An 11,594-nucleotide genomic window follows, 5' to 3' on the forward strand; every position below is an offset into this window, starting at 1 on the left:
ACATATATGATAGGACAGATGGACAGACTCTAAAAAGAGAATTAAAAGTGGAAGAGAAGGTATAACTAATTGTATAGGAGAGGACTATTGGAGGCGAGGAAAATTAGTGAGAGATGAATTGAAAACAGAATCCAAGAAAGCGAGGGGGGAGAAGACACATGAAGGAAGCTACAGAGATCAACATTCTGGCCATTTTGGTACAACCATAGGACTGGGAAGAAACAGATGGATGGATCTGGTACAACAGTCCCCCTTTTTTTACTCTTTTTTTTTTTTTTTTTGCGGTACGCAGGCCTCTCACTGCTGTGGCCTCTCCCGTTGTGAAGCACAGGCTCTGGATGCGCAGGCTCAGCGGCCATGGCTCACGGGCCTAGCCGCTCCGCGGCATGTGGGATCTTCCCGGACCGGGGCACGAACCCGTGTCCCCTGCATCGGCAGGCGGACTCTCAACCACTGTGCCACCAGGGAAGCCCCCCCTTTTTTAAAAAAAAAAATGTATTTATTTATTTATTTACTTTGGCTGCACTGGGTCTTAGTTGCAGCACACAGGATCTTCGTTGGGGCATGTGGGCTTCTTAGTTTCGGCATGCGGACTCCTATTTGCAGGATGCGGACTTCTTAGTTGTAGTGTGCGGGCTTCATAGTTGTGGCATGTGGACTTCTTAGTTGCAGCATGTGGACTTCTTAGTTGCAGCATGCGGACTTCTTGCAGCATGTGGACTTCTTAGTTGTAGCATGCGGACTTCTTAGTTGCAGCATGTGGATCTTAGTTGTCGCATGCAGACTTCTTAGTTGCAGCATGCAAACTCTTAGTTGCAGCATGCGAATTCTTAGTTGCGGCATGCATGCAGGATCTAGTTCCCTGACCAGAGATTGAACCCCAGCCCCCTGCATTGGGAGCATGGAGTCTTTTTTTTTTTAATAAATTTATTTATTTGTTTTATACTTGGCTGTGCTGGGTCTTCATTGCTGCATGTGGGCGTTCTCTAGTTGCGGTGATGGGGGCTATTCTTTGTTGTGGTGTGCGGGCTTCTTATTGCAGTGGCTTCTCTTGTTGCAGAGCACAGGCTCTAGGCACGAGGGCTTCAGTAGTTGTGGCACGCAGGCTCAGTAGTTGCGGCTCACGCGCTCTAGAGTGCAGGCTCTATAGTTGTGGCGCACAGGCTTAGTTACTCGGCAGCATGTGGGATCTTCCCGGACCAGGGCTTGAACTTGTATCCCCTACATTGGCAGGCAGATTCTTAACCACTGTGCCTCCAGGGAAGTCCGGGAGCTTGCAGTCTTACCCACTGGACCACCAGGGAAGTCCCAATAGTCTCATTTGTAAAATGATAGAATTAATGTCCAGAGAGTCTTTGACTTGCGCCAGGCCTTATCATTTGTTAGTGGTTTGCATAAGAGCCTAATTCTCTTAACTCCTCTGTTCAGTGCTCTTTCTGCTGCATCAGGCCTCCTGGCATGGTTGAAAAGAGTTTTACTGGCACATTGTGTAGTTTCTATCCTGCAAAATATTCTGTTTGCATACAACCCCACCCCCACTCCCATCTCTGTAGATCCAAATTAATTACTGTGTCTGCTCAAACCATTATTTTTCGGCTATATTCAGAAACAAAAGGAGAAATAGCTTTACACAATAGAAGCGGTACTGATAACTGACAGCAAACACTTGTGGCTGCAATGACAATCAATTCTCCCCTCCATGCAGTACTCAGTGACTACACTGCTACACTTAGTAACAGGAATGAACCCAGCCCGCTGCAGTGGAGAAATTTATATGAAGTCTTTTGCCTTGTTAGACAAGGAGAGATGTTGGGTATTAGGCAAAGCTACAAGCAAATACTGCCTATGGTGTCGTAAAGTTACAAAAGAACTGTGAAGTAGTTTTCCTTTTTTTTCTAGAGAAACTGAAATCAATCAGGATTATGATTTATGTGTGGAAATCTATGCATTTGTTTAGATTAACTGTATACCAGGCACTAGATGCAAAAATAGATATAAAAATAAATATGATATAGTCTCACATTCAAGGTCCATGCTGTCTCTATACTGGGTAGAGTACAGACTATATTGCTATAACAGAGACTGACCAAATATATTACCTTAAATAATACAGAACTTTGTTTCTCTCTCCCCATGTTAATAGTCCAGAGTGAGCAGTTCTGGACTATCCAGGTGGCTGTGCCTCAACATCAGTTTCCAGGGTTTTCTAGTCATTGCCATTTCCTAACAAGCAAGAAGGAGAAAGAGGAAGCCTAGGGCAAATGGCGTCTTCAAGCAGATGAACGTCAGACTGCACACATAACTTATCATGTCCCATCGATCCAAACTTAGTGATATGCCAAAACTAACTGTAAGAAAGCTGGGGAATATAGTTTCTATATGAGTTGCTATGTACAAGCTAAAACTCATGGAGTTCTATTACTAAAGGAAGACAGGGAGAATAGACACTGGGGGACAATTAGAGATCTTTCTCACAGACTCACAGCAAAGAAAGATAAATAATTGGAATAAAGGCTAGTAAGTACTAAAATAAGTTCTGGTGGCAGAACAAAGGGAGGAATTGTCATCTGTGTGTAGGGTTAGGGCTAGTTTCAGAGGATGTATCAGAAAGAACGTGGTCCTTGATGCTGGGACATGAAGGATATGTCAGTAGTAAGAGAAATAACAATAGGAAATAATAACAATTAAAAAAGAAGTAACTTCCAGTAATGATAGCAGATTGAACACCTTTGCCTATTTTAGCTTTTTTTCCTGAAACCTCACTAAAGTGACAATAGTTTTGTTTTTTAACCATAAATCCTAGCAAGGAGAATAGGTAAGGAGACAATAGCAAAAAAATTTTGGAAGTAAGAAAGCAGATGGAGGAATGGTAAATGAATTAGCAGATTAAAGAAAATGGGCTTCTAAGCTAGGGGTGGAAAAAGCTAAAGACCAAACCAGTATATATCATTGAATCCCCTAAAGATTCAGGAAATGGTGACACCAGATACTTCTGAAGTGGGAATGCTAAAATAAGGATCATTGATTGTCAGTCTGTTTAAGAAAGACTGGATCCTCACATCCCCTCCACCATTCCACACACCAGGTGACTTCCTCTCCCCCCACATTAGCAAAAAACTAGAAATTTATTCTTTGAAAAGAGTTAAACATAGAGTCTCTTACTGGAAGCATCAGGCATAATTGAGGTTGGGGTCCCTTATTAAAAGTAAGGGCTTTAAGTGAATGTATGCATGTTGTATGCTAAGACTGTCTAGCCCTCTTCCCCATCTTAGCTCCCAGAATGCTAGTAATCAGACCTTCACCCTTCAAACGGGACATTGGTGAAATCATTTCTGACAAATCTGACCAGGCCAAGAAGAAAGACTTAAGAGGCCAACATTAGAGTTTCCTCAACTAAATGATCCAGCCTGATCATCTTATGAGTGAGGCTTTTGGTCTCAATGAAAGATTACAAGAAATACTAGGAAATCTGTAACATGAAACCTAGAGACCAAAATAAACAGAAACCAAAAGCAACCAGAAAAACAAAGTTAATAAGGGAGAAGGGAATGTTTAAAAAAACAACCCCCCCCAAAAAACCCTGTCCTTAATCTTCTCAGAGGGATAGTGGGCAAGTATTTAAATCATAAAAGAAGAACAAGATACTATTTTTTCAAAAGAATATTCTGAGAACAAAAGAGCTTTTGGAAACACAATAGAAAAAAATAAAACAATATAAAGTTGGGGAAATCTCTCAAAAAGTAGGACAAAAAGACAAAGACTTAGAAAATAGGAAATATATATATATTTTTTAAATTAGAGGACTAGTCCAAAAGGTTCAATAAAAAAGTAACAGGCATTCTAGAAAAATGGAGCAGAAAAAACAGAGGGGAGAAATCATCAGTGAAGCAATTCAAAAAAATTTCCTAGATGTAGGGAGGGACCTGAGTTTTCAGATTGGAAGGGTCCAGCACAATAGATGAAAGTAGACACATTCTAAGGGACATCATCGTGGAATTCTAAACACTGGGGCCACAGAGAAGTTCCTACAAACTTCTGGGATGGGGTGGGGGAGGGACATGTATAAAAGGTCACATAAAAAAGATCTGGAATCAGATTGACTTCAGCCTTCCCGAAAACAACAGTTGAAGCTAGAGGCAATGGAGAGACTTCAAAATTCTGAAAGGATTTTATATCTGACCAAACTGTCATTCAACTGTGAAAGCAGAATAAAAACATGCAAGACTTCAAAATATTACCTCATGCATCTTTTGTTTTCCCTCATGAATCTTTTTTAGGAAGCTACTTGAGGATGTGCTCTATATACACACACACAGACACAGACAAACACATAATGTGCATAAAAGAATAAACCAAGAATGAAGACATGGGCTCTGAGGAACAGGAGATTTACCCCTGAAGAAAAGCAAAGGAAATGCCCAAGAAAATGGTGAAGGGAGATCATAGGATGCTTTCTCTGCCACAGATACCAAGGACAACCAGGCCCGATTGGAGCAGGGCAGAAGATTGTAAGAGAGACCTCCTCAGGAAGATGAAATTGACAGAAAAGCTAACAGGAATGAACTTTTTAAAAAATGGCAACTGGCAGAGTTTGGGGTTAGGTTATTAAGGACTACTTGGAAAATTCAGCAAAAAGAAAAAGAAAGGAATAAAAAGATGTGGTAGAGAGTGCTAACTCATATCTGATGCTTCTTTTCTTCTGGACACACGGGAGGAATATATTTCCCTTCCCTCTTGACTAAGAATCATTTGACTAATTCTAACTAGTGAATTTGAGCAGAACTCACATGTGGTAGTTTTAAAATACAGCCCAGGTTTTTTAACGTTCTTCCTATCAAGAGGTGGGTTGTTTCTTACTATAGCATGGCCTGGCCTATCTTGATTAATATGCAAGATAATTATTAACTCTAAGGAAAAGAAATCAGTTTATTCCAGGGCTCAGCATTGAAAAGTATACATGGTCAGAATAACACAAATGCCAAGAAATGATCTTCCTAAAATTATGATATAACAGTACAGTTTGGGCAAGTTTGGGGAATAGGAAAAATAAGAATGTGTGGTAAGTGCACAGGTAACTTTGATGAAAACACAAACTTAGAAAAAGAATGAAAAAGAAGGACAGTCTATTCAAATGACTTGAAAATAAAAGCTGCATAATTTCAGACATAGAATGAAATGAGAAAAGGATAAACACCAATATAAATTATAAATGTGGAGAGATATACAAATCACATGAAATGAAGCAATATTGAGAAAGTTGTATGGAAACATAAGTCACAAAAATGGTAGGAGGATTATAACCCAAGAAAAAATGTTCTTTAATTATGTTAAATCACATAATATGTTGTATGGAAAATAAAATAATCATGAGAAGCTGGTCATCATCTCATTTTTGTTCTGCAAAAGGATGCCAGAAAGTGTCAGAATAAGTGCTAAAATCTTTTATACATTTTCTGTTACCATACCAAATAGCAAATAAGCATCCTTCATTATCATCTTACAGACAAATAGTGAAGCTAGAAACATTTCTCATTAATTTCTAAATTATTTGGATTTTCACATTAACTTGTTCTGCCTTCCAGAATCCACTACAAAATACAATTTGAATTACTACCAATTTAAATACAGTAGTTCTTTAGAAAAAGTGGATGGTTTCACCTTTATATTTACAGTGTGCACTGTTATTCAGCCCACTTCTCTTTTTGTTATTTAGCCCATTTCATGAATCCCTACTATAAATATCCAAAGGAGATAAGCTTTTTTGTATTTCCCTCTGTTATTCTCCCATTTGCTTAGCATTTGCATGCTGCCTGGGTACAGTCTTACAGAGTCTGAACTTATTAATTCAGTTGTTTATTTATTTACAACTCTCAGTAGGCCTCATGCATGCCCAATTCTGTTTTAGACACTAGGGATACAGCGTTCCGAAAAACGTGACAAAAATTCTTGCTCTCATGGAGCTTATCTTCTAATGGGGGGAGATGGGCTATAACCAAATAAGTTGGAAAAATTATATAGGACGTTAGAATGTGTTAACTGTAGAGGAAAATAGAAGATAAAAGGTGAATAGAGCATGCTGGGGGTGATAACAAGGCCTCACTATCATATAATGATGACCTGTGGTAAAAGAAAAATAAAAGATGGTCACAGGGGAATTGATTCACGTATTCAAAGACAGAATACGGCCATTAGGTCCTGTCAGTATTACATATAGCCTCCACAACCACAGACTTGATTTTTGATGGAAAGACCCTGGAATTACACATAGAGAATTTTAATGTTTGTATGTATGAAAAAAGATATTCTAAGTTATAAGCCCCAAGTTTTAGAAGGCAAAGGCAGGGACTGTTAGAGTCAGTAATAATACAAGGAGCGGGGAGACTTGTGTTTTAGTTTCTCGAAAGCAGTTCTAAGGGCCCAGATTACAAGGCAAGTGAAGCAGGTAAATAAAGCATCAACACAGTGACTATTCCCAGAAGGGCAGTAGGAATGTAATGTCATGGTGAAAAAAGGCACTCATAAGGCTAATGCATTCATAGGCTGCTTGCTGCCAGCAGCCTTTGTCATCAAAGTACTTCCATCTTCTAAATACCTATTTGGCAATTGGCAAAGCCACAAGAAGGGCATTTCCAGTGGACCATCTGGCTCATTTTACCCAGGTAAGTCAGCAAGTTCTCTATGTTTTGTTGCTTTTTTAAGAGAGCAGTGCACATCCTATAAAGTTCATAATAATAACATCTAAGATCTCATTCACATTTTTTGGTTGCATTGCCCATATATTAAGTAATTCTTTATAAAATGTAAGCCAATTCAGTGCTCTCAATTTCACTTGTCTATATATTATTTCAGGAAAAAAAATTAGAAAAATTAAACAGTTTAAAATGTTTACATAAACAAGGCAACCATTTTTCTTTTCTATTCTAAAGCGAATATACATGTAAGAATAAACTTTGAGATGAACGGATAAAGAAAATGTGTTATATACATACAGTTGAAAATTATTCAGCCATAAAAAAAGAAGGAAATCCTGTCATATGCTACAACATGGATGAATTTTGGGGATGTTATGCTAAGTGAAATTGAGACAGGAGGGAAGTGGGCACACACTTTAAAGATCACAACCTTTAAAAGAATGACATTGACTATACAACATAAACTGGCTAGATCCAACCTAGGCCCAAGATGGCAGAAGATTTGACTTCCAGTAGACCTTGAGCCTCATTATATGCTCATTGTAATGCCTTAGCATGCTAAACAACACACCCACAGGTGCCATGACAGTTCCGAGGCTGACCATAAAAGGCCAAAAAGTGGGCAGTGGTCCAATTCTTGGAAATCCCTGCCGCTTCCCCAAAAGAGTTGGAATAATCCTACCACTCGTTAGGCTATGCAATTACCCAACCCATAAAAACTAACCACTCCATATTTCAGGGCCTTGTGCCTTTTGAGATGGCCCACACTCTGCCTATATAGTGTGTATCTCCCAGAATAAACTTGCTTTCACTTTACTATGGCTCGCTCTTGAATTCTTTCCTGCACAAAGCCAAGGACCCTTACGTGGTGGCCTGTCCCAGGGACTCACCTGAGACCTGGGACAGGACTGTCCTCTCGCTCCCCATTTTCCTGCAACAAAATAAGCCGATCACAGAGGGGCAAATACTGCATGATTTCACTTATATGAGGTAACTACAGTAGTCAGACTCAGAAGCAGAAAGTAGAATGGTGGCTGCTTGGGGCTGGGGGGAGGGTAGGAAATGAGTTGCTGATCAATGGGAATGGGAGTATCAGTCATGCAGAATGAAAAAGTTCTAGAGATCTGTGGTACAACATTGTGCTTATAGTTAATAATACTGTATACTTAAAAATTGTTCAGAGGGTAAATCTCATCTGTTTTTTACCACAATTTTTTTAAATGAAGGAATTTTGGCTTCATAAAGCTATGTTGAAATTTATAAAATGTTTGCGACTTTGTTTTGTATCATTCTTTTCCTACAAAATATCTGTAGCCTCTATCAATCAGGTCTTTGGTTGCCAGCAACAAAACCAACTTGAGGACATTAATCAAAAACGAAAGTTACTGGAAGCATGTCTGCGTGCCAGAGACTTGACAGGATAGCTGGAGGGACCAGGCATGAAATGAACCAAAAGATCCCAGAAGTTCTGGGCAGCAAGGACTGCAGGAGGCCAGTGTGGTCCCCATTGATACTGTTGCCCCTTTTTTGCCTGTTCACCCACTGCCATAAGAAGCCCCAAATGGACAATTGGCAGTCTCAGCTACTAATTCAATAGAAGCATCACGAGGTTCTCTAGTGAAAGCATTTCTCCCTTGGATACTAAAACCTTTATATCAGCAGAGTCACAGGAATTAGAAGCAGCAAAAAATTTTAGTGACTCATTAAGTGTAATTGCAAGAGGTACCATCACCCCACTTTTACCCTTTGTTTCCCATACCAGAGCATCTATTCATGGGGAAAAAAACACCACCTACTGTATTACTCACTAGCTTAGAACGTATACATCCTGAAGAATCATGCTAAAATCTTACAGGGTGTCAACTCCTGGACATGAGCATAACTAAATCTTTTTTTTTTTAATTGAAGTATAGTTGATTTACAATGTTGTGTTAGTTTCAGGAGTACAGCAAGGTGATTCAGTTTTATATATATGTATATATTCTTTTTCAGATTCTTTTCCATTAGAGGTTATTGTAATACATATTGAATATAGTTCCCTGTGCTATACAGTAGGTCCTTGTTGTTTATATATTATATATATGTGTGTGTGTGTGTATCTGTTAACATAACTGAATCTTAATAACCCTTTCCACAGTTTTATAGGTATATGCCTCTAGGTGATAGTGACATAAGATCAACAAATCCTATGGCATCAGCCCATTTCTTCCTCTGTTAACTGAAACCTTTGGTCTATAGCAAAGTGTGGGATACCATGACTTTGTATAAGGTATTCCATAAGTTCATGGATGGTGGTGCTAGCATGGCTTGAGTCCACGTTAAATGTCTATTACAGTGAGGACATATCAGTGTCTCCTCTGTGATGGTTTTCCCAGAGTAAGGTACCATATCCAAGGTGTCAGTAACTGCTGGAAAATTGGGTATTAAGCAGTGACGGTTGAGGCAAGAGAAAGTCTCTGCTCAGCCCAGTCCCAGCCTCCTACCATGATTACTGTGAGTCCAAACTGGGATAAAAATACTGACTGATGACTATAGAACAGAACATTTTGTTTCACCAATTATTAGGAACTCTTTCAAACAGGGGGCTTTTGGTGAGTATTCACATAGGATACAGTATTTGCATACTCAAGACCCACCTACACATGCCAAACCTCCTTAGTATCAGTCTTCTGATTTTGTTTTTTCCAACATTCCAAACCCTTAGCCTCTGCTCGTGTATTGGTGTAGATCCTTAACCTTCATCTCGCCATCTCTTCCTCTGGAAAAAGTACCACTAAAAGTTCCACAAATGGAAGGATTTCTCTTTTCCACTATTGAGTGGAGTAGACTGATGCCAGCATATTATTTAGAGCCATCTGTAAGGCAGACTTGAATTTTTTTTCCCCTTTAACTATAGGGAAATTCACATAAGGCCATAGGTTGTGAGGGTGCTGCAGAAGTAGATATGCTGGGTGTGTGAGCCTTGTTACTCTGGGTCCCCTCAGGTCCCACCCCTATTCCTGCCTATATATATGACTTCTGCTTGATGACAAAGTTCCCGCCTGGTGAATCAGAGAACATATTTCTTGATGAGCACTCAGATGATGTTCAGGTGTCTAGTCTCAAAGCCAGGTTTTAAGCCAAGAACCATTTCTCAACAGTGTAATAGCTCATGACAAAGAGGACATGTCTGTATTCTAAAATGTCACACCTGTAATTGTCCAGTGGAACTTTTCCCAGGCTTTCTTTAAATCATTTATTCATTCAGTGAGACTTTCAAAGCCCAGAAGGAAATAGATATAAAATAACATGCAAAAGATGTTGTTGCTTATAAAGAATTGTTACCCATCATTCTTTGCAACTCTTGGATTCTTTACAGGGAGGCCTATCTACCTTGTTCTTTTAGGGTCTGTTCCCTGCCTCCTTAAAGTACCTTCAAGACCTTCTGAAGACCTAAGTGTCTCGACCCAAGAGAGGAAGTTCCAGAGAAAGATAGATGTTCCCTCATCATCTCTGTAAGACCTGCCTTTCAAGTTCCATTTTTCAGTCTTGAAGGCCTGTCTCTTCCCCTAAATAACTGACAGCAGGGATGCCCAGTTGTTTTAGGGGAAACCCTGCCTTTTAGGACAACTAATTATGAATCTGAAGGCTAACCATTATCAGAATTCTAAATCTAATATCCAGACACAAACTGGAGATCAAATTATTATATAGAAAAAGGCAGATGTCCTATTAAGACCTTTTATTCCGATTAATTATTAATAAGGGCTGTTTTATAGAATATGTTACATATACTTTGCTATAATTTTATTCTATAGAATGATTTGGCAACTGTGTTCCAAATATGTTTTCAAAATTAAATACAAAGTGCTAGAAAATATGGTATTTCCTACATGCCTCTGCCTAATAGACAAACATTTCAATGTTGAATTTTTAAACACAAAAGCATGTTGTTTTAAATTATACTAATGGTAAATTAATTGCAGGGGGTGGGTGGTAATGCAGACTTGGTGCTGAGTAAATGAAAGCTTTCAGTCTAATAACAGCCTTAATTAGGTTTCTCTTAAGACACTGCACATCTGTCTAAATTCACACATATATAGATGAGTAGCAAAACAATAACAAATCAATTATCCCTCAAAATTAAAAAAACAGCAACAACTTAAATGAACTGCATTATTTGTAGCCTGCCAGTGATAGTGGGAGATTTTTTCTTACTGTCAACAACTGTACGGTACAGTAGTCCTTGAGAGAGGTTGTTTTTTTAAGTAGTCGCTTGAGAACCTCTCTACCATGAATTCTGAGGAGAAGGGGAAGCAGGAGATATGGAAACTTTCTTCAACAAGTAGTACTTGTGGTATCAGGTCACTAAACTGGGCTGTGATTTCAGCAATAAGGATAAAGAAGGTATGTAAAAGTTGGAGAGTACCAAATAACACACTGGCCCTACACAAAGATCTTTGGTGCCTCAGGCAAGTAACAGATGAACTTGCTTAAGGATGATCTCAATGCTTAAGATCACTGACAACTTGGGATAATTCCCTGGCGGTCCACTGGTTAGGACTCTGCAATTCCACTGCAGGGGGCCCCGGGTTTGATCCCTGGTCAGGAAACTAAGACCCCGCAAGCCACGCGGCGTGACCAAAAAAAACAAGATCACTGACAACTTGGAAGCTGAGACACATATGTGATTTCTGGCTAATACAACATTTAACACTTTCCCTCTCTGATAAGATTAATTAATCCAATATAGCAAATATTAAATTACATCCATCATTTGCCAGGAAGTTCTTAGATACATAGAATATGTTTAACCCTAAAGGAGCTTTGAATTGAGTAGGAGACATACCAACAAACCCAATCAGCACATTATGAAAATTGATATAATGGCGGTATGCCAAAGGTTCAATGGAATTATAAGAG

At 39.1% G+C, this 11,594-nt stretch overlaps 1 protein-coding gene across 1 annotated transcript in view; it reads left to right on the forward strand.

Annotated features, from left to right (window-relative positions):
* Window positions 1-11,594, forward strand: part of RAB39A (RAB39A, member RAS oncogene family) — a 28,711-nt gene that overhangs the window by 8,776 nt on the left and 8,341 nt on the right. The window lies entirely within an intron of this gene.

The sequence above is a fragment of the Pseudorca crassidens genome, chromosome 9 (assembly GCF_039906515.1).
Source record: "Pseudorca crassidens isolate mPseCra1 chromosome 9, mPseCra1.hap1, whole genome shotgun sequence".
Lineage (NCBI taxonomy): Eukaryota > Metazoa > Chordata > Mammalia > Artiodactyla > Delphinidae > Pseudorca > Pseudorca crassidens.